Raw genomic sequence first — 24,703 nt, 5'->3', positions numbered from 1 at the left:
GATAAAAAGGATAACGATGCTGATAATAATAGTGATAATAAAGGAAAAGGTGAAGAAGACAAAGAAGATCTCAATATTTCATTGCCATTAGAGCTTTATTATTTTACTTCATTTTCTAAGCCTACTACACGTTCTGTCGCCGTGCATACATCTCAAGAAGAGATGCAAGATGAAGTAGAAGAAAATTTCAACGCTTCTTTGCTATCGAAACAAGTTACATTTGTACCTGGAAAAGCTACTGCTGAAGCACGTATTATACAGTATTAAAACAAGTCCCTACACATCAACTGTCTGCATATAGGCTCAAAGTTCACAACAAGCCTTTGTTACCCTATGTAGACGTAAGATACTCTTAAGACCCCAACCTACTCGTAAAACGTTTGCAACTGTTAAGAGCCTATCAAAATCCTGGTTCCACAGAGTATAAAGCGGATATTTTTGAAATAGAGCAAGAATTACGTCGTGTAGTTATTATTGAGTAATAGCTCTCTTTCGACAGTACAACAGACTAAACACCTTCCTACATTCCCAGCGCTTACCCTCACTTAATTCATCCTTCTGTAGTATATAGTCGATCAAGTAGCTATATTGGTATAGATTATTTTCCAACATTCTCCCTTCCTCAGGGTGCTAACTCCGCCTCTAGATGTGGAGCCGGTCTTAAGCTCGGATACAGTGACGAGAGGCACCATAGCCCATTAGCCCTTTATCCCTAGGAGGAGAACGCGGTAAGGAGGAGGAGGAAGAGTCCTTTCGTCTTTTTTGCCCTTTTCTGGTCTTGTAAACATTACAGTCGACCATGAAATAACTGTTTAAATCTATATTCATAAAATGTTTCAATCAGACAATCAATGTTCTAAACACAAAAACACATGTTGTAAGTGTCATCATTCCGTCCAACTATATGGTAGTTTATGAGGGTGAGGGTTCCATTCGTAGAAGTAAATCCTTCGAGGTTACATCAATTCAAAACACCTGTCGACTTAAAAAGAGTGTCGCGTGTCTTGTCGGATAAAGACATACAGCATTAGCTTATTCTACAATCAATTCTAGTGTGTGCTAGTTGTAACAAGATTAAACCTGTTTTGCCTTGTCGAATAGAGACACACAGCACAGTAGCGATAAACGTTTTCTGTTTAATAGTCAACATGTTTTGTCTTGTCGGATGAAGACATACACTATGTCAATTCTATATGTTTGCAATTGCATTCTGTAACTAGATATAACCTGTTTTGTCTTGTCGGATACAGCATTTGCTTATCCTACAATATTTTTGCATGCTGAAAAACGTATTACCTTATCCTTACAGCCTCGTCCTCCTAGCGCTCCCTCCTCAATGGAAAAACTTATGCGACCAGGACAATGCTACATAACGTAAGTATATTTGTTTGTAAAGTAACGTACAATTCAGGAAGGCATCTGTCCGTAGGAGGAGGGATAGAGCTAACCTCAGTAACTGTAAGGAGGAGTCCTTTTGCCCTTTTGCTACAGGAGCCCTTTTGCCAAGAGGAGACCTTTCGCCAGGAAGAGGAGTCCTTTTGCCCTTTTGCCAGGAGGAAGAGCCCTTTTGCTATACGGATAAGGAAGAGCCCTTTTGCCCCGTTGCCCGAAAGAGGAGCCCTTTTTCCCTTTTGCCCTACAGATGAGGAGGATGTGTCCTTTTTGCCCATTTGCCCTTTTGCCAGGAAGAGGAGCCGTTTTGCCCTTTTGCTATACGGATGAGTAGGAGGAGGAAGGCGGCTGTGTTCCGTCGGAGGAGGAAGAGGCCATAAGAGCCTACGTATAGCCGCCATCTTGCGCAGTAGCCCCTGGGCTAGCTTTCTCCATAAGAGCCTGTGTATAGCCGGTATCTTGTGCAATCGCCCATGCCCGTCGTCTTTCTCCATAAGAGCCCGTGTGTAGCCGCCATATTGTGCAATCACGCATAGACGTCATCTGTCTCCATAAGAGTTTATGTATAGCCACCATCTTGCGCAATCGCCCGTGCGGTCATCTTTCTTCGTAAGAGTCTATGTATAGCCGCCATCTAGTGCAATCGCCAATGGGCGGCATCTTTCTATATAATAGCGTGTGTATAGCCGCCAGCTTACGCAAGCACCCTAGGCCGTCTCATAAGAGCCTGTGTATAGTCGCCATCTTGCACAGTAGGCCTCTGGGCCAGCTTTCTCCACAAGAGCCTGTGTATAGACGCCATCTTGCGCAAGCGCTCTTAGGCCACCTCATAAGAGCCTGTGTATAGCCACCATCTTGCGCAGTAGACCTCTGGGCCGTCTCGTAAGAGCGTATGCATTGCCGCCATCTAACGCAAGCGCCCCAGAGCCGTCTCATAAGTGCCTGTGTATAGGCGCAATCTTGCGCAAGCGCCCCTAGGCGGGTATCATAAGTGCCTATGTATAATTGCCATCTTGCGCAAGTTTCCCTAGGCCGTCTCATAAGAGCCTATGTATAGCCGCCAACTTGCGCAAGCACCCCTAGGCCGCCTCATACGAGCAGCCGCCATCTCTCGGCAGCGCCCCTAGGCCGCCTCACAAGAGCAGCCGCCATCTTGCGCAAACACCCTTAGGTCGTCTCTTATAGCCACCATCTTGCGTAAGCGCCTCTAGGCCGAATCATAAGAGCGGCCGCCATCTTGCGCAAGCGCTCCTAGGCCGTCTCATAACAGCCTAATATAGCGCCATATTGCGCAAGCGCCTCTAGGCCGTCTCATAAGAGCCTATGTATAGCCGCCATATTGCGCAAGCGCCCCTAGGCTGTCTCATAAGAGCTTATGTATAGCCGCCATTTTGCTCAAGCGCCCTTAGGCCGTCTTTGTATAGCCGCCATCTTTCGCAAGCGCCCTTCGGCCGTCTCATAATTGCCTATGTATAGCCGCCATCTTGCGCAAGCGCCCCTATGCTGTCTCATAAGAGCTTATGTATAGCCGCCATTTTGCTCAAGCGCCCTTAGGCCGTCTTTGTATAGCCGCCATCTTTCGCAAGCGCCCTTCGGCCGTCTCATAAGAGCCTATGTATAGCCGCCATCTTGCGCAAGCGCCCTTCGGCCGCCTCATAAGAGCCTATGTATAACCGCCATGTTGCGCAAGCGCCCCTAGCCCGTCTCATAAGGGGCTGTGTATAGCCTATAGAGGGACGAATGATACCATCGTTCAAAATCTTACCGATAATTTCCTAGAGGGCCTTCATCTTAGGAGGTTACAACCTATAAAAAGGAAACCTTACAGGGATCAAATCCGTAACTTCTACCTAATATTCGACCGTCATCACATCTAGATTTTCCGAAAATACATCGGGAAATGACTGACATAATGTACGAAAGCAGGTAGAGAGATCCTCAGGTAGATGACTAAGGTCTAACGTCGTCTCACTCTGCGGAGGCGAAACACGAGAACATGATGCAGAATTACATGGCAAAATGGAATATGGAACTTATTATCAACCTTGAAAGTGCATGATTTACTTTGAAGATCAAGCACAAGACTCGAATGAGACATAAAATCTGCCCCAGTGTCACAGGGCATGACAAATTTTTAGCAACATAGAACTTAAACTTCCAGATAAACGTAGAAATACGACTTTTTCTATGGACGAATCCTAAAATTTCTGAAGGGGCACTTATTCCTTAAATGATCCGCAGACACGCAAGCATAACATTTACGGGGAGTAAAGGTTTTACGTGGGTGTGGTCGAAGGATACTAGAAAAAGTTGGTTCGTCACGCTCAACTCTTAATGTGTCGGGCGTCGGCATATTTCACTCCCTCAGCAGAAACTGGCATGACCTTAAGTTGGCCGAAACACATTCAACACTGGAGGAATCATATTCAGGAAATTTACAATTCCAGTCTTCTGAAATAATGGATACTATACTTCAGGAAACTAAGAGGACAATGGTAGGTTCATTGTTTATTTCAATTTTGAGAAATTTCACGAAACCTGGAGCATCAGAAGTAATCTTTAAGAATCCTCTATGACTTTCAAAAACGCCTTACACGAACTCACCCATACTTTCTCAATACCTGAAAATGCGTAAACCGAATCAATCTGGGCTGAGCCTGAAGACACAGACTGGGAAGAGGACTCAGCCGGCCACTCTAGTCAAATTCTGTTACTGTTATTACCTGAGGTAGAACAAGAAGGTGTAGTATTGAGTGAATTACAGTTCCTTGCCAAGCGTGTGAGTGAACCACATTTAAAACATCCCGATGAGGCAGAAGATCCATTTTTAGGATCTTTGGTATTTAAAAGTGGGCACTTATTCCTTAAACGGTCCGCAGACCCACATGCATAACATTTGCAGGGAATGAAAATCTTACGTGGGGCTGGCCGGGAAATATTAGAAGAAGGTGGTGGGTCGCGCGCAGCTCTTAATGTGTCGGCATCTTTCACTCCCTCAGCATAAACCGACATGGCCTCAAGTTCTCCAAACTTTTTGCGGACGGGAAGCAAAACACAAATATGTGCGATAAGATGGAGGATTCCCTTCAGTTATTGTCTGCACTATTTGACCTTCGGAATAGTGCAAGGCAAATGCCCTGGTGAAAATTTTGATATCGTCAACGAAATCAGCTAGATTTTTATCTAGCCTCTGAACTCTAAAATGGTATTTCTGATTTAAAAACGACACGGCTCTCGCAGGGATAAAGTTAGCCAACAAGCGAGCACGGAAGGATTCAATATAACTCCTTTCAGATATAGATTTAACTATCTTGTCTGATAAGGCACTAACGATGTAGGAATAGATTATTTGTAAGATTTGAGAATGTGAAAGGGCAAAAGCCAAAGCGCGATCTTGAAATTCCCCAAGAAATCATAAAAACGAAATGACGTCGTTAGTGGAGTTGACAGAAAATCTTGAAATCCCTTTAAGCAACATGACTAAAAGATGGCTTGAGCTGCTAAGTCCTGGACGTGCGACCGGAGAGGTGCTTCGAAAGCAAAATTAAAAATTTATAATGTGGGAAGATGTTGTGGATTGCCGAGAGTATTAGCTATCTGTTCAGATGGGGCAGATGTCTGCTGTTATTCAACCCATTGCCCACTATCTGAAGGCTTATTAGGGTCTTCTTCCGTATTCATAGTTAATGGGGCAACGTAATCACTCTTCCCACTAACGAATCCAGACAACAATTGGTTCACTTTACTATCCAACTCAGAAATGTATTTGCACAAGGAGTTAGCCGTACTAGAATGTTCTTCGCTCAGCTTAAGAGACAACAGGACCCCCACTCTATTATATAAGTGAATCAGCCTAGCCTGAACACGTCTAAGTAGGTTGCCGGAGGGTCAACTCCTTCAAATAAACTAACAACAGATGCAAGTTCAGGAACATTGGAGGTGATCGTGAATAAAGCCTCACCAAGTTCCTTCTCTCCATAAACAGAAATAGAAATCGGTAATTATAAAGAATCCTTTAATCTAGACGCATCTGTCACAACCGGCCACCATACTGAATCTTTCTCATTGCTAGTTCGTATATACGCTCTTCCTTGCGTAAATACCAAGGAGCAAGAACACCTCCGGTACCAGACATTATGAATGGAATTTTGAACAAATTCAGGAAATTAAGAAAACCGAAAAATGAATTATGTTCAAATACCTGATTTAGGGAAAATAGTCAAAAGAGGCTTTGTCCAGGCCCATTCAACCACGCTCTGCTATCACTTGTTCCGGGATTTCCCTGGCTCACAGAGGAATAAGAAGCGCCTGGCTTGAATGGCAGGACAAGGAATTACTTAAAGCAGCATTTGACATACCAAATTTGCAAATTGTATTTCTTTCCTTTTTAAAAATTGGGAGATAGGAAATCTGAATGAATAAAAAACAATAGAACAGGTTATTAATGAGAGGTACAAAAATTTCGGATAATTACCAAGTTGTTAACGTACACAGAGAAGAGTATTATTGTTCTTCAGAGGTACAGTATTTCACAAGAGCAAGATTTGCTCCGAGCAGGTGTGCTACACGTGAGTCTGAGCTCCAAAATGCTATATTCTAGCCTCACAGAGGCAGTCAGTTTCTTTTCACACACTTAAATAACACTCGGCAACACATCGGACGACCCCACTTCAGAGTGCTCATACACGGTTGCCCCATGTTGGGCTTATCAATTCATCCACAATACGATTGGTCACTGTTCCTAAAAGGAACCAAAACGAAGAAACTGTTGCAGAATAAATAGGAGCATAATTGCCCATGCTACATGGACTTAATAGTAAAAAGAAAGGTTGCACATAACTTTCCATAAACAAATCGCACTCAAGCGATACAGCAGTACTCCTTATAGAAATTACTAGAAACCTAAATGGGTTTAGGGCCCAAAGATACAGAGGCTAACCGCATACTACAAGGGGGTGACTAAAGGAGGAACATCTGAAGTCAAGACAAGATTTACAAAATTTTGTGGTTGAAAACTTCAGTCGCCCAATGCAACGTTGAATGGGAAACGGCAGAGGGTCACCACTCTTCGTTCCCTTACATTACATATTTCCCAGTAGGGAATAGAAACAGAGTTCTCAGACTTCGCCTAAAATCGTACATTTAAACCACCAGTTTACAAAATTACATTAAAAGAAAAGGCTGAAACCTTCCCCTCAATCTACCCGCAGGCGCTATCATATGTTTAGGTAAATTCTTCCATTACCTTGTATCACTGCACGTTCTTCAAGCAGGTCGCTCCTCTGCCTCCTAGGCCTCCGTCAAGTCGCACTCCCAAGCACTTGAGCAATTCAGCCTAGACGGCCCTAAAGTGCCCTGCTTTTATGGTTCCGTAAGGGGAAGTTTCCAGAACTCTTTGTTGATAGAGTGGATTCCTGCACACATCCCTGTTTTAATTGGCTAGAGAACATATTTCCAAGCATCTGACAGGTAGATTACAATCGATGAAGAACCAGCTGAAGAGTCACCAACTTCGGTACGTAAAATACAATCCTCAGAGAAAGGTTTACCAACTCCCAAAATAAATATTACTCTATCATGTAGTTTGTTCATAGTCCGGGAGAGTGAGCTAACAAATCAATGGAAGAGGCATCTAACTGTAGAAGACGAAATTCTTTGACAGCTTACAAATTCAAATCCTTTGGCACAGATGGCCGTAGAGTAGGCGCGTCGTGTAAATAGCCGGGAAAGGTGTACCCCTGGTACAATAATAATAATAATAATAATAATAATAATAATAATAATAATAATAATAATAATAATAATAATAATAATAATAATAATAATAATAATTGTTACGTGGACCAGCAGAGGTGAAAGAAGGTGCCGGGGTGAATGGGTCTAACTACAAATTCATGAATTGATTAACACTTTAACAAAGGTTATATTTCTTTAGGATTTCAGAAATCAACAACAGAACTTCAACAACTTTTCACTTAGTGAGATAACAATGACATATCAGGTACCCTGACAAAGTTTAGACAAAGCAAGAAAATCCAAAATTTAGTGACTGTTTAGTAATTAGGGTTTCCAGACCCTCGCTTCACAATTATTGAGCACTCAGCTCAAGATTTGCAAAGACACAAAATTATACAAGGGCAGAAATCCCTCAATACAATGGAGCATTAGCTCCGTAATTTACAAAATTAAGCCTCCTAGAGGCACTTTTAGAACACTTGAAAAAGAGCTAACGTGCTCTCCGTTTTCTAAGCCTCTCCAAGGCGATATCAGAAAATACAATCACTTGCCATCAGGGCACAACTTACAATTTGAAACAGGGGTATCTAGTACCCAACCTGTTGGTCCGTAGTGGAAAAGAAGGTTAAGTAAATGGCCCGAAACACAAATGAAAGGAGGCGAATGCTTGCGCTCCTAGATATGAACACTTAAATCCTGAAGGGCACTAGGCCGATGAAACAGGGGCTATTCCCAAACTATGGAGGTGACTCGTATAAGAAGAAATTAAAGACATTACGAAAAGGACGAAAACCAGTTACAGAACGTAGTCACCTCAAACCAATATGAAAGGGATCTCGAGAGGGTATATCACCCTCTATCCCCGATTCACAGTTAAGGATTTATAAAGTTATTACATAAGCCGGCAGAAGTTACATTTACAGAAAATTAGGATACATCGTTAACGTTTAGGACCTATCCCTCGGGTTAAACTGCAGAGCTAGCAAGAAATGAAGATGTTAAACGGCCATTACCTTGCTGAAGAACTGCTGCCTGATGGAAGAGGCGCCTCCCGCCTCCTGCTTGACGCACATACTAAGTTAGATGACGATCAAATGGCCAAGAGACGTGAGAATCTGCAGTTTATAAACCCTCGGGGAATGTTCGAGACCTTTCATGAATAATCAAGCCACACCCTCTCACTTTATTTATTACCTTAAAGTTACACACAAAATCGAAGAAGAAGCCTGTGATAGGCCGGAAATTAATTACAGAAATTAGAGATTGGCTAAATTCAAAACTGGCGGAAGGAAAAGATCAATCTTGCCAACCCAAAAATGAATGAACGTAATTTATTTAGAAAAAACTTAAGAATACAAAACTTTTTTAAATCAAAGTTCATCCACTTCGCCCCAGGGTGCATGACCATAGTTTTTGTAGTGACATTTGTTGCAGAAGGTCCAAACTTCTTGATAAATGGTAAACAAAACACGCAGAATTTCATACAGTACTTGAAACTTCAAAATAACAAAATTTCATTAGATTTCTGTAGTGACATCTTCTGAGTAAAGGTTTAAGTAGATGTAGTTTCAAGTTCACTGTTCCTCCAGAAGAGGAGTTCTTTTCGGCCAAGATTTAAATGTGCGGCTTAGAGGTGTACCTCCCGGTACAATAATAATAATAATAATAATAATAATAATAATAATAATAATAATAATAATAATAATAATAATAATGATAATAATAATAATAATAATAATAATAATAAAGTATTCTCCCGAAGTAATTGTTCATGAGCAGAAAGTTTTAGTATGCGAGAATCTCGTGACTAAAAGTCAAAACGTGATAGTTATAACAATATTAATTCAGCACAGGGATCTATAGCTGAGTCTTAACTGTAATAAAAAATTGAGAGTTTTTCTTATAATGATTACCGTAAACCTTTTGGGCCGTTTATATAAAACGGGGACTCGAATGTCTAGATGCCGACGGGGTGACAGATAATGTTATATGGTCAGAAGAAGAAATGAGATAAATGATCAACTTTTAAATCCATCTCGAAATGATAAAATGATATATTTCAACAGAGGAGGAAAGCTCATGTCGCTGTACCAGTGAGGAATACTGAGTTACATAATGTAGAACATGATGAAGATATGAAATATACTCCGGAAATGAGAGCTTACGTCGTCGAATAATTATGAGAAAGGAATGAATGAGAATCTACGGTATAGTAAAAGAAGTGAAAACAAGGGACAACAAGAATATACGACGAATATGATAACGAAATGATGGGACCATATAAATGAGATGCTAGTGATTAGAGAAAGGTGAAAGTCCACAGGTGGCATGCTCAAACGTATGACGAAATGACCAGATATTCACAGCACCCGTACGTAAAGCACAGTCGCAGGTCACAAGACAGCATTAACTTATTCAGGTAGTCCCAGTGTAATGACCTCTGTTCCGAAGCACTGTTATTTTGTGCTAATTAGTTTTACAGGTTGTTATATGGGAACAATGAAAATAGTATTTTCACAGGACTTTGCATTGCCAATCTTTTTGTCAATAAGTGTGGAAATTTGATGTTTGAAGTGACGAGTTTAAATGAGTAGAACGCAGAATGAATATTGCAAATATAAGTTATTGTGAGACGATGATAAACGAATTTGAGACGTGGTCAAAATCCATTTCAGTGAAACTATATTAATGGTCACTGAAATATAAGAATTACATTAATAATATCCATAAATTTTAATCACTTGTATGATGCTCACGTTACTATGATTTCATTCTACGATGTGAATGTACGTGAAAAATGTTCATTTTGTAAATAATTAAAATAGAAAGAGATAGGAAGTCATTTTTGAGGAGCGTTTATTTATATTGTAGAAATTAGGATAGATAGGGCTTAGCTGTTGCTTCAGTTGTAATGAACGGTCTTTAATCAAGGTAGGAGGATTACGCACAGTGCAACTTGTAGAAGGCAGCTTGTTCGGCTCTTAAGAACAACATTTCGCTTACATTATTCAAGTAAAAAAATGCAAAACCCAATCGCTGAACAGACCTGGGTAGAACCGTAAATAGCAATGTTACTTCACAAATGTAACGTTTACCAGTTGTTTGAAGTAATTCGGAGGTAAATCAGAATAATCACAAGTCCAGAGGATTGACATGGAATCTTACAGTCAGCGAAATATGTATAATATTAGTCCATAAGATGCCACGAATATCTGTTTAGGTGATCGAAAGAAAGAATAGTGCGAGTAATTGTCCTCCAATGATCCGTGTATATCAGTGTGCTCATATTCAGGTATATGAACATTAAATTGCAATGGTAAACTTGTGTAATTTTTCTTGTGGACCAAAAGGTTGATGACAAGTGATACGGCCATCCAAGGCCAGGTAAAATAATAATAACATAAATAATAAGGAGGAGCAGTGTCTCCCCCTCCAATGTGTATTCGAAGGATAGATGTACTTTATCTGAGAGAAGTTTTAATTTTTTGATTCTTTCAACTTTTTTGCAACAATTATTACGTATCTTTCAGGAAAATGTATTGAACTGCTCAGTTTATAACAAATCCATTATTAAGCTCGCTTAATAACGCAGAGTTGAGATTAATTTATTAGTTAATTGATTAGAAATATGTGAAATATTTACTTATACAATTAAAGATAAATTAATTGAATGAATGAATGAATTTATTGAACTGAACATAACAGGCTTTCGCCCAGTTACAATGTTCCAATAAAATAAACACTCACAGACTATAGCTAGACACTAACTACTTACTACTTAACTACTTCTAAATCTACTTTGTAGCATCTTGCACATGGGCGGATCGCCAGCTCCACATGCAACACACCACCTAACTAAACTAACTACTTTACTACATAAATATACTACTTAACTACTTCTAAATCTACTTTGTAGCATCCTGCACATGGGCGGATCGCCAGCTCCACGTGCAACACACCACCTAACTAAACTCACTACTTTACTACATGAATATATACTAAATCTATCCTAAATCTGTCTGGCCGCGACATCACCCCTGGTGAGGAACTGCTACCACCCTTCCCTGGGATGTCACGACCAGACATGTCTCATGAGGCTCGGAAACCGATACCTCATAGACCCTTTAAGCTGTCAATGTTATTTCCTCACCACTCCTTCCTGTAACAACCCACATGTGTGCGGATTGCCTAGCTCTACATGTAGGCTGTCACACCTATATTTCACTGCCGAGACGGATTCCATAACTCGGCTCATCTTTCACTGTCTCATTGACAACTTAATTCCTCTAACCTAACACTATTCACTACTTTACTCTACTTTACATGTGCAGACGTACCGAATCAACACTTTAGCTTGAGATAGGTCAGGCCTATCCCCGCCTCTTCCAACTCTACTGTACGTCAGCAGCCAAAACAAACAAACTAACAAAACCAAACTGAAATAAAACCACAATAAAATAAAATAAAACGGGCAGACAAACAACCAACAATCTCATTAGAAGGTAGCCAAAACAAACTAACTAACAAAACCAAAGTAAAATAAAACAGGCAGACAAACAACAAACAACCTCATTAGAAGTAATACGGTACGGCTTACATATCAATGAACTGAATCTACTAATTATAAATATACAATACCTAAGGAACAAGGGAACAAAACTGAACAGATATAAAAAACGAAAATAATACTAAACTTATAATTATTGTCGCCCTTAGTTATTAGTGAGTTAAACTCTATAATGTTCCATATCTGTGAATCAAAGTTGTTTTATGTACATAAGATAAATTAATTCGAACTTGGTATAGGAATCATCTGAGACATTTGCTGTCATACTTTATTGTGAATTTGTGTTTGGGAATTATTGTACTCCAATTTGATTTTGACTTTTATTCATTTATTTAATTATTTTCCTTTGCTCCAACTTTTCATTTTCTCCCTTTTTATTCAATAAATATTTTTTTCCAGTCTGGCCAACCTTATTTCGATTAGTTAGAGTGTAGAGTAGTTACCCAAGTACACCTGACACAAGAAGACGACAAACTGATCTCGGCTGAGAAGAGTCTCCACGCGGTAAGTATTCTATTGACGTCGAGGCAGGACCCACCGCCGGTCAACGCGAGCTCTGGATCTTACATAGATACAATACGTGCAATCCGACTATCTGTGAGGTGTTTGTTCAGGCCTGCATTCAGGCGCATGGTTCATATTTTATGACTTATTGTATTATTATGCAGTATCCCTGCTGGTAATAATGGCCGAGAGGATTCGTCGTGCTGACCACACGACACCTCGTAATCTGCAAGACTTCGGGCTGAGCAGCGGTCGCTTGGTAGGCCAAGGCCCTTCAAGTGCTGTAGTGCCATGGGGTTTGGTTTGGTTTGGGATCCCTGCTGGTACACCAACATGGTGACAGCTACTCGACATGGAACTTGCCAGGTAAGGTCTTTACCAGTACTTCCCATATGAATTTGGAAAGGCTTTGCCTCGTAAACGATCTCCCTCAAGACATGTTCATAAGGGATTTTTTGTGATGTTTTGGGGTTACTATTCACTCACCTATTACCTTGTTTTGGAAAACGCTGTATGTACTATCACAGCGGTATTGCCTGTTACCCTGACTTGCAGTTCTACAAGTCACTGGCTAAACGAAGACAATTCAGCATTTCCGGTAGCCAAATGACTTAGTCCACTGACTTTTATACGTTGGTAATTTGTTAAGTCAATTACACTCATGTTCGTAAAAACCAAAACACCTTCAAAGACTAGAGATAGGAAGTTCATATTCACAGGACGTGTGCATTAGTTTGTTCTGAAGAAAAAATTAGTATTTGAACCATTTGTCAGACTGTTGCCTCAGGTTCAAGGTCCACATCGATATCTCGGCGCACCACCACCGATTGATAAAATGTGCCTGCGGCTCTCGTTGTCGTTATAAACCGAAGGTAATAGATCAGTGTGACTTGAACAGACGTGTAGGATGCCTCGCAGACGTATGGGAGAATCTTACCGTCAAATGAGTGAGTTTGAAAGAGGGCGCATTATTGGCATAAGAGAATGTGATACATCCATCTGGGAAATTGCTGCTTGAGTGGGACGAAGTGTATCGGCAGTGGAATGGATGTGTACAGAATTGTTCACAGAAGGGCGTAGCACACGACGAGATGGGCCTGGTCGCTCCTCCCAGACCACCACCCGAGAAGATCGACACCTCATCCGAATGGCCTTGCAGGACAGATCTGCGTCCTGCTCAGCCCTGGCGCAACAGGGGAAAAATGTAACCCATCGTACACTATCAGAAGTGAGAGTCCGTTCCCGTTTATTACGGTCTGGGTTACCGGCGCGTCGTCCACTTCTCCGCCTACCTTTGACTAAGGTGCATAAACATGCTAGACTGCAATTGTGTATGGAACGACGTCACTGGGGACAGGAATGGCAGCAGATAATGTTTTAGGACAAATCCATGTTCTGTTTGTTTGAAAATGGTGGCCGCAGACAGGGGGAGAGACATCACATTGACTGCATTTGCACAAGACATACGGCGAGGACTCAGGGTCTTATGGTGTGGGGTGCTATTGGGCACAAACACAAATTACAGTTGGTGCGTAACAAGGGCATTGTGACCAGTTTGACCTACGTCGTCCTGCGACCCGTAGCCACCCCCTTTCTGCACGACACCCCAGACGCCATATTTCAGCAGGAGAAAGCGCGACCACATGTTGCTGAACGAACACGTGTCTTCTTGTCGTCACAGGATGTCAGACTGTTGCCCTTGCCCACCCGATCACCGGACATGTCGCCAATCAAAAATGTGTGGGATATGGTGAAACGACGGGTGCGGCGCTGTGACCCAGTGCCTACCACCAAAGATGAACTGTGGAACCAGGCGAGTTCAGCATGGATGACTATACGCCAGGACGCCATTCGCGCCTTATACGCATCGATGCCATCACGCATGGAACAAGTTATCAGTGCCCATGGAGGACTCTGTGCCTACTAGGCAACAGGACACATGTTGAACCTAGGTGATTTAAATCCTAATCGTTTCTGCAGAACATACTAATGAACATGTCCTGTGAATATGAACTTCCTATATCTAGTCTTTTGAGGGTGTCCTGTTTTTATTTTTTTTTTATGAACACGAGTGTATTTATGTAGGCCTACACGTTGGTGAAGCAAGTTAATGTGGGAGCTACGTTGTGATAAATTGCACCCCAATGGACGCTACGACAGGACAGCGGGGCGAGGGATGGATTAACGATTCGTAAAGGTATCTCACAAATTGATACTTATCCTCCGTGTTGAAATTTCCTTAGGTAACGATAAAAGAGATATTTAAAGGAAGGGTCTGAAAGCTGTATACACTAACCGACACAAGAAGAAACTATTCGTATCGTCACACCACACACATTATCACCTGAGGAAGCTTCTTCAATTATCTCCCTCCAGTTTAAATCTCTCGAGTTGTGGCCTTTACATGGTAGCCGAAAATTGGATTTTCAGAAAAACAATTATACGTGTTCCTTTACTTTTACAGGACATTCCTAGTACCAATTTTCTCGTCTGTAACTTCTTCAGTGTTTGATATGTAAGTATCCTCATAAAAGGAATTCATCATTTTGCTCACTTCTTTTCACCCACCCGACCGACTTAAGAGGATTTTCCGAAAACAAAGTATAAGTTTTTCTTTATTTTTAAAGAAGATTCCGAATACAAATTTTCATTTCTGTAACATTTTCAGTTTTTGAGATATGAGTGTCCTCACAAAAATAATTCAACGCCTTTTTCACTCCTTTTCGAATTCTCCGAAAATAAAAAATTAGTGTTTATGTATTTTTAAATACTCATGTCTGTAATATCTTCAGTTTTGGAGATACCAATATCCAAATAGAAATAAGTCAACCCCCTTTTTCTGTCATTTTTACACCCCCTTAAGTGTTTTACCGGAAACAAAACACACGCGAAGATTTACTTTTAAAAGATATTATAGAGTACCAGTTTTGACGTATGTAATATGTTAATTTTTAGATATACTGTAGATGCCTATGCTCATTTCAAAAATTCACCCCCATTGACAATTCTCCTTACGTGGGCTTTCAGTAAACAAATTATGCGTGTTCCTTTACTTTTACACGAGATTCCAAATGCCAATTTTCACGTTTTAACATGTTACGTTTTTGAGATATACTTTAGATATATTTATTTTAAAAATTCGCCCAATTTGTCACTCTTATTTACCCCCTCTTACGTAGATTTTCTCAAAACAAAAAGAATTCGTGTTTCTTTATCTTAAGGGAGATTCCAAATACCAATATTCATGACTGTAACATTTTCAGATTTTGAGATATATATATCCACATACAAGGTATTCAACCTCTTTTTCACCTTTTTCCACCCCTCTTAAGAGGATTTTCCGAAAACAAAAAATACGCGTTTCCTTATTTTAAAAGGAAATTCCAAATACCAATTTTCACGTCTTTAAGCTGTTAAGCTTTTGAGATTTAGATACAATCATTTCAAAGTTCACCCTACTTTTCACCCCCTTAGCGACGGGATATAAAAAAATCCTACCTTAGTGAGCACCTACATTGTAATATAAATGTATGCTAAAAATGTCATTTCTTTATGCTCAGTAGTTTTGGCTCGGGGATGATGAATCAGTCACAGTCAGTCAGTCAGTCAGTCAGTCAGTCAGTCAGTCAGGACATGTTATTTTATATACACTGACTGACAGAGCAAATGCAACACCAAGAAGGAGTGGTCAGAACTTTATGCCAATTGCAGGGTAGACTGACGTCACTGAGGTATGCTCATGATGTGAAATGCGCCGTTGTGCTGCGCACGTAGCGAACGATAAATGGGACACGGCGTTGGCGAATGGCCCACTTCGTACCGTGATTTCTCAGCCGACAGTCATTCTAGAACGTGGTGTCGTGTGCCACAGGACACGTGTATAGCTAAGAATGCCAGGCCGCCGTCAACGGAGGCATTTCCAGCAGACAGACGACTTTACGAGGGGTATGGTGATCGGGCTGAGAAGGGCAGGTTGGTCGCTTCGTCAAATCGCAGCCGATACCCATAGGGATGTGTCCACGGTGCAGCGCCTGTGGCGAAGATGGTTGGCGCAGGGACATGTGGCACGTGCGAGGGGTCCAGGCGCAGCCCGAGTGAAGTCAGCACGCGAGGATCGGCTCATCCGCCTCCAAGCGGTGGCAGCCCCGCACGCCACGTCAACCGCCATTCTTCAGCATGTGCAAGACACCCTGGCTGTTCCAATATCGACCAGAACAATTTCCCGTCGATTGGTTGAAGGAGGCCTGCACTCCCGGCGTCCGCTCAGAAGACTACCATTGACTCCACAGCATAGACGTGCACGCCTGGCATGGTGCCGGGCTAGAGCGACTTGGATGAGGGAATGGCGGAACGTCGTGTTGTCCGATGAGTCACGCTTCTGTTCTGTCAGTGATAGTCACCGCAGACGAGTGTGGCGTCGGCGTGGAGAAAGGTCAAATCCGGCAGTAACTGTGGAGCGCCCTACCGCTAGACAACGCGGCATCATGGTTTGGGGCGCTATTGCGTATGATTCCACGTCACCTCTAGTGCGTATTCAAGGCACGTTAAATGCCCACCGCTACGTGCAGCATGTGCTGCGGCCGGTGGCACTCCCGTACCTTCAGGGGCTGCCCAATGCTCTGTTTCAGCAGGATAATGCCCGCCCACACACTGCTCGCATCTCCCAACAGGCTCTACGAGGTGTACAGATGCTTCCGTGGCCAGCGTACTCTCCGGATCTCTCACCAATCGAACACGTGTGGGATCTCATTGGACGCCGTTTGCAAACTCTGCCCCAGCCTCGTACGGACGACCAACTGTGGCAAATGGTTGACAGAGAATGGAGAACCATCCCTCAGGACACCATCCGCACTCTTATTGACTCTGTACCTCGACGTGTTTCTGCGTGCATCGCCGCTCGCGGTGGTCCTACATCCTACTGAGTCGATGCCGTGCGCATTGTGTAACCTGCATATCGGTTTGAAATAAACATCAATTATTCGTCCGTGCCGTCTCTGTTTTTTCCGCAACTTTCATCCCTTTCGAACCACTCCTTCTTGGTGTTGCATTTGCTCTGTCAGCCAGTGTATATAGGTTACGGGCCCTTCTCGTTTACCAGTAGAGTCTATATGCAATGGAGAAACAGTTGATTGTTCGTGAATTTTGGTCAGAAACTGGCCACCTAACGCAAGAAATTACTGTCACTGTATTCTCACCCTTTTTTAAAAGTCATGATCTTGTGGTACGGTGCGCAACAGGAGGTTATGTGGTTATGATCACGTTATCAATAGCCGTGACACCAAATCAATGGCACCTCGCCTAAGCGGTGGACATGCCTGGTGACGTCGCGGATGTACGGGGCCATTGCATTGTCCGCTGAATGAACATCATTGGACATGTATTTAAAGGTTGGACAACCTTGGTCTTCTGAAGTATTTCCTAGACTTTAACTAAATCATATCATCAAGGATACCTCTTCTTATACCTAAGTTTATCCTTACAACATATTACCTACGTGTATTTTGTCTATTTTCGCCTTCTTTAAATTTCTTTTCTAATATTCCACTGATAATAATACGCAATAATGTGAGATAGTTTTCGTAAGTCGCTGACTAATTTTACAAACATATATAAAACTGCATTTAACTTGAGAAATATGAAATATCTGAATTTAAAAGGGAAAATCTGAAAATTAATATTCATTAAATAAAACACACACTCGTCGGACCTTGTACTCACACTTACTTGTTACCTGCTTACTTACACATACGTTATTTGAAGGGCGCCAGCTATCACTCAGTGCAGCAATAATAGAATGAGAATCTTGACTGTCTCTAGGGTGTGGGGTAATGAGCTTACTTTTGACAACATACCATATAAGTTCTGGGAAAAGGAGATTGGCGTTCGGTTTCCCCATTAATTTTGAGGTTATTTTACTGTCATTGAAATAAAACTATGAATTCGTTTGATAGAACAAAATATATTCTTTAAATAATATATAAAAAATAGTGAGTCTTATTGCGACAAAACAGATGAGAGCATTAAATTATGACATTGCAACTGAAAGAAACTAGGCATGAATTTGAATTCTTCTTGACCGGACATTTAACAATTTATACGAAATATTTTCCTCACTGATTCACTTGACTGTACCTTCAACACTTTGAGTGTAATTACGACGTATTCCTTTGATCTGGTGTTTACTGTAGATGTGTCACGCCTAACTTGGTGATACATCCTTGTGACTGCTTCTTCTCCATATCATCTGACTTCTTTGTAAGTCAATATGGTATTACCTCATAGCAGGTGGTGTCCCTCTCTGACTCCATGGTAAGCCCTTGCGTCCGTGTCTTCAACTAAGTGACCGACCAACCTTGGCCTCACTCTCTCAATGACCAATGATTAATGGCTCACTGAGTCTTCTCCATCTCTCGTTCACACTCGTTGACTGACCGACTGAGGCCTCTTCATCTAGTAGACTTCTTCACTGTTCAGCTTCCGTTTAAATAATGACTGACGCTACAATATGCATCCACCTTTTATAGACGTCGGTTGACACAGCTACGTAATCTCCGGAAATAACAATGACATACTCCCACAAGGCCTCAAACTGTTGCATGTAATGGTGAAATCCCCTGGGGCGGCCGACTCTCTGAGCGAAATGCTAAAAGCTCACGATGACGTAGCCATGACGTGGCGATGATTTGGCAGAATCGCCAGTATAGCACAATATAACAACGTCACATCCAACATCTGATACATCGAAACTCTCACTGTACAGGTATTTAATGTTAATCTACATATACGTATATATGCATACACTCAATTATAAATAATAATTACAACAAAATAATAGTAATCTCATAGATAAAATAATAACAATACGGACATAATAATAATAATAATAATAATAATAATAATAATAATAATAATAATAATATATAATGATACAATAATAATAATAATAATAATAATAATAATAATAATAATAATAATAATAATAATAATAATAATAATAATAATTGTACCGGGCGGTACACCTCCACGCCGCTAATTTAAAAATTGCGCCAGGTGAAACTCCTCTGCTGGAGGAAGTCTGAACTTTATCTACGCTGTTAATTCTTTACCTTCTCAGAAGATGTCACCACGTGGAAAATTTTGAGTTTTTGAACTGTGTCATTTTTGATGTGTTTTTGTTTCGCTTGAAGTAAGAAGTGTGAACTTTCTCTTCTAGAGGACACTACTGAAGATCTACAATAGTGCAACCTAGTGCGGATTCAAAGAACTATTTTTTTGGAGAAAATTTAATTTCAAGAGTTTGTTCTTTGTTAAATTTCTTCCTGTCATTGTTTAAGTTGGCAATATTTACCCCTTTCTTCCCCTTGTTATGAATGTATCCAATCCCGAATTTCTTCTATTAATTTCTGACCAATCTGGTGTATCTTCCCCCAACTTGAATCTGTTGCGGGGTCCTACCCAATAAAGAGTTTGTGGGAGGGTGTTTTCTTTCCCCTAACGCCTAGAACCTTCCGCGAGAGGATATAAACTGCTGATTTTCGGGTCTCCGGGCCACTTCTGTTCCATCTTTCAGTGTATTAAGTACATAGCAGGGGGCGGGAAGCGCCTCTTTCTTCGGCAGCGGTCAACAACAAGGTAATGGCCGATTAATAACTTCTTTCTTTGCTAGCTCAGCAGTTTAACTTTCGGGGCGGGTTCTAAGCGTTCAACCATGTAACCTTTTCCTAAAATGTAACTACTCTTTTCATATATTCTCTTTTAAAACGACATATCGGGATAGAGAGTGCTTAACCCTCTCGAGCTCCCACTCACATCGTCTTGAGGTGAACTTATTTTTCTCAACCAATTCTTCCGTAATGTAATGTAAATTGTTATTAAGTCACCTCTGTAGTATGGGATTAGCCCTTGTATTAACGGCCTAGTGCCAAGTAGGTCTTAAGCCAAGTGTATTAGGAGTGCAAATTCGCCTCCTCTCAAATTGTATTTTAGAGGTCATGTATTAACTTTCTTGTCATTTAACAGACCTCAGTAGGTTGGGTATTTTACCCCTGTGTATACGTCCTTGGAGGACAGCTTAAAAGTGGAGTTCGGAGTGGCCTATGATAGGCTTGTATTTTAAGGGGAAGTTGCCCTTTATTGAAAATTGTGTCTCTGCCTCAAGGAGACTTTTGGGTGTAAATGTTTCTGGCATGTTTGGGGGTTTTCGGCCCCTTTGTTGTATGGTGTTCATTGTAAGGTTGGGCTCATTGCTCAAGAATTATGTTTCTGACTTTTGAAGCCCCAAATGGGGTACCTATGTAAATGTATTTGTCAATCGTGTTTCGGCTACTAAGTACCTGTTCTATTTGTTGTTACCTAATTTTGAAAAGAAAATATAACCTTGTTAAATTTTAAAATTAATTTCACTTTAGTAGCTTGAGACCTATTCACCACCCAGCACCTTCTTTCATGCATAACTACCACCAAAACACGGTAACAAGTGGTAGCAGAGCGTGGTTGAATGGGTCTCAATTTAGCCCCTTTTGACGGCTAAATATTGTTTGTTCCGAACTCTAACTATTTTCCCAGTTGCTGGAATTTTTTGAGTTTTTCAAAATTGTTCTGTCACCATGCCCGGCCCTCGCGATGTTCTCCATCTTAATTATTTGCGCAAAGAGGAGTTGATCTATGAATTAAATATCAGAAATGTGCAATCTGGAGGCACGGTTGCAGTAGACACTAACAAGCTTAGAGAGTCCCTTGATTTGCCCATTTCCATCCCCAATTTGGGAGAGAAAGAAATTGACGATTCTCTTTCCACGATCACGGAGAATGTTACTGGGCTAGCTTCTGTAGTTAGTTTTTTTGATGAAAATGATCCGTCTCCGAATCAAATTAAGCGTGTGCAAGGCAGGCTATATCATTTTTCGAATAGGGTTAACGATCTGTTGTCTCTAAAACTGAATGACGTTCAGAGGAAGGAAGCTAGTACGCTCCTGGAAAATATTTCCGAATTATCTAGTAAGGTCACTCAATTGTTAACTGGGGAAGTTCCTCCCAAATCTGATCAGCCCACCATAGTGAATGTAGGTAGCGAGGAAGAACCTGCTAAGGGAGAAGTAAATAGGAAAACCATCGCTGCTCAAACTATCTCTGCCCCATTGGACAACGAATCTGAACGTCGCGCATCATTGAGTAACATCCGTTCTGAATTAACTTCTTTGCCATTGAAGCCTTTACCTACTATGTCACCCGGGTTTAGCAGCTTGCCTCATCCATTGGCAATGTTGCTCAGAGGTATTTCTAAGTTTTCTGTTAATACCACCAGTGATGTAATTTCATTTTTAAGATTTCTAGTTGAATTTCAGGATCATGCCCTTGTGTTTTCTCTTTCTCCATGTCAAATTTTGCAAATTATCTATCCGTATGCTATTGGTATTCTCTCTGATAAAATCGTAAGAGCCATTGCCGAGCAATCATCTATTGAGGATTTCCATGCCCATTTGCTAGCTAATTTCATCCCGGCTAGGGCCAGGTCCTCCCTTATTCAGAAGTACTATTACCGTGTACAGCGCTTGGATGAAAACATGGCAGACTTCATCCAAGATATTAAGTTTTATACTAGGGTGTTTGCCCTTCATTTTCCTGAAGATCAGATTGTACAGGCTATTGTAGAGGGCATTTCACCATCTTATAGGTCATACTTGTGTTTCGCGGCGTGCCCGCAAACTTTCTCTGAACTTGAAGCGTTGGCCGTCTCAGCGGAAGGAGTTAGATACGCCGATTCTTTGCGTGTAGCGAAAGAACCCCCGCCTTCCTTTAGTAACACTCGGCCTCCACCTCGCCGACCAGTCAATCCCCGTAAATGTTATGCTTGCGGGTCGCCTGACCATCTGCGCAACAAGTGTCCGCTGATCAAGTCAAGCGGGACAAGGAATGGAGCCGGGTCATCACAAGGCTGTTTTAAATGTGGGGCTTTCTCACATATTGCCAAGAATTGTCCCAACTCAAATAGCACCCCCTCCTGCTCAACTTCTGGTGCAAATTCCACCTATGCCAATAATAAAAAGTGACTAGTGGCTTCGGCTGAGTCAACTAATCCATCTTCCCGAGACTCAGCCCCTGGTAAACAGGTTGTAAATTTAGAGAACGAGCAATTTTCAAATTTATCTTTTGAAGGTCCCAAAGAGTGTCTTAGGATTGCGGCGGATACCCCCGCACCTGTTCCTTTTCTTAAGATTGAGTTAAATAACGAGCCTATAACAGCTCTCTTAGATTCAGGCAGTGTTTGTTCGATTATTTCGGCTGAATGGTATTCTAAATTGAAATCGGTTTGTAAACATCCTGACTATGTCTCTTCTCCTGTTCAATACGTTTCGGCTAATTCATCTCCATTAGAAATTCTAGGTTCCTTACTGGTCAAGATTCGTATTTTTAAGTTTACATGGAAAATTAAATTGTTTGTGGCCAAGCAATTGTCTTGCCCCATTACATTGGGAGCTGACTTTATTTCTCACACAGGTCTTGTGCTCGATCTCCAGTCTAGGTCGTGCACATTCAAATTTGCTTCTAGTTGTAAAATACCACTATTAAAGTGTAATTCTGTGTCATGTTCTTCTATTTCGCCTACCCAGGATGAGATGTTGTTAGACCTTAGACATCTACCTGAGGAGCAGGCTGATAGTATTCGCAAACTGTGTCAGTCGTTTCCCGAGGTGTTCTCTGATACTCTTGGTGTTACTGACCTTATTGAATACAAAATTGAGGTCACGGATTCGATTCCTGTCCGTTTTCCACCTTATAGGCTATCTCCACCTAAAATGAAGGCTCTGAAAGAAATTATCGATCAGATGTTGAAGGATGGTATTATTAGGCCCTCTAAGTCGGCGTATTCATCGCCTATTTTCCTAGTCCCGAAACCCCAAGGCGGCTTCAGGCCTGTCATTGATTACAGGGCTCTCAATCCTAAGGTGGTGTTGCAATCTGTGCCCCTTCCTGACCTTCATTCTTGTTTTTCATGGTTTCGTAAGGCCAAGTTCTTCACCATCTTGGACTTAAATCAGGCCTATAATCAAATTCCCCTTGCCGAAGAGTCTAAACACCTTACAGCGTTTGCCACGGACTGGAATTTATATTAATACAACCGCGTGCCTTTCGGGCTCCCTACGGGAGCAGCTGTGCTCACTAGGCTACTAGATAGGGTCTTCTCCGACATCAAATTCGAGTACTTATATCACTATTTAGATGATGTCGTCGTATTTTCAGAGACTTCTGAAGAACATCTAGATCATCTGCGAGAAGTTCTCGATCGCCTTCGTAAGGCTGGGTTAACTGTTAAGTTGTCCAAGGTTGCCTTTGCTAAGCCCTCTATGTCATTCCTAGGGCATATTGTGTCACCCGATGGTGTATCAGTCGATCATTCTAGAACACAGGCCATCCGTGATTTTAAACCTCCCAAGGACATTAAAGGTATCGCCAGGTTCATTGGTATGGTGAATTTCTTCAGAAAGTTCATTCCTAACTTTGCTAATAGAGCGGCGCCCTTAAACCTTCTTCGTAGGAAAGGCATCAAATTCGAGTGGGGACCTTCTCAACAAGCCGCTTTTGAAGATCTGAAATTAGCTCTCTGTAATGCCCCTGTACTTGCTATGCCTGATTTCTCGAAGAAATTCATCGTCCAAACCGACGCGTCGTCGTCTGCGGTAGCTGCAGTCCTTCTTCAAGAGACTGAACTAGGGAGGCGCCCCATCGCCTATGCATCTAGGACATTGTCGGCTCAAGAAGCCAAGTATTCCATCTATGAGCTCGAAGGTTTGGCAGTCTTATTTGCCTTAGAAAAGTTCCGTCTCTATCTGGAACACGTCAAATTCGACCTGGAGACAGATAATCAAGCCTTAAGCTGGGTCTTAGGTAGGCCGCGTCGTACTGGTCGTATAGCCCGCTGGGCTATTCGTATTTCCGCCTTCCAGTTTGATGTTAGACATATCAGAGGTACCGAAAATGTTGTTGCTGATGGACTCAGCCGTATGTTTCATAACGACGTCGAGACCCACGAACCGGTCGACAGTTCATCACCTTCCGAGTCCATACTATCTGGTGTTAAGGCCATCTTAACAGATGCTCCCATGCTTTTTAGGGATATTGAGAAATACCAACGTGAAGATCCGACGCTGGCTCCGATAATGGAAACCCTTTCTTCTGGGGAACATGCTGTCCCTTATGTCCTGAGGAATGGTGTTCTATGTTGCCCTTCGAGGCATGATAAGTTGATGAAAGTTGTTGTTCCAGCGGTTCTTGTACCTATGATCTTCAAGTATTATCATGAGACCCCATTAGGAGGGCATCTTGGAATCTTTAAAACCCGTGAAAAGATTCGTGAAATGTTCATCTGGAAAGGTATGGACGGTGAAATCCGTGAACTAGTAAAGGCTTGTAAATCCTGTTTGATTAGTAAACCAACCATGTCCACCAAGGTAGGCCTCTTGTCGTCGCATCAAGCATCGCGCCCCATGGAACGCCTGTATATTG

Source organism: Anabrus simplex, chromosome 2 (assembly GCF_040414725.1).
Source record: "Anabrus simplex isolate iqAnaSimp1 chromosome 2, ASM4041472v1, whole genome shotgun sequence".
In the NCBI taxonomy this organism is placed as follows: domain Eukaryota; kingdom Metazoa; phylum Arthropoda; class Insecta; order Orthoptera; family Tettigoniidae; genus Anabrus; species Anabrus simplex.
The sequence above is the reverse complement of the archived record's forward strand: the minus strand, read 5'-3'. Positions refer to the sequence as shown.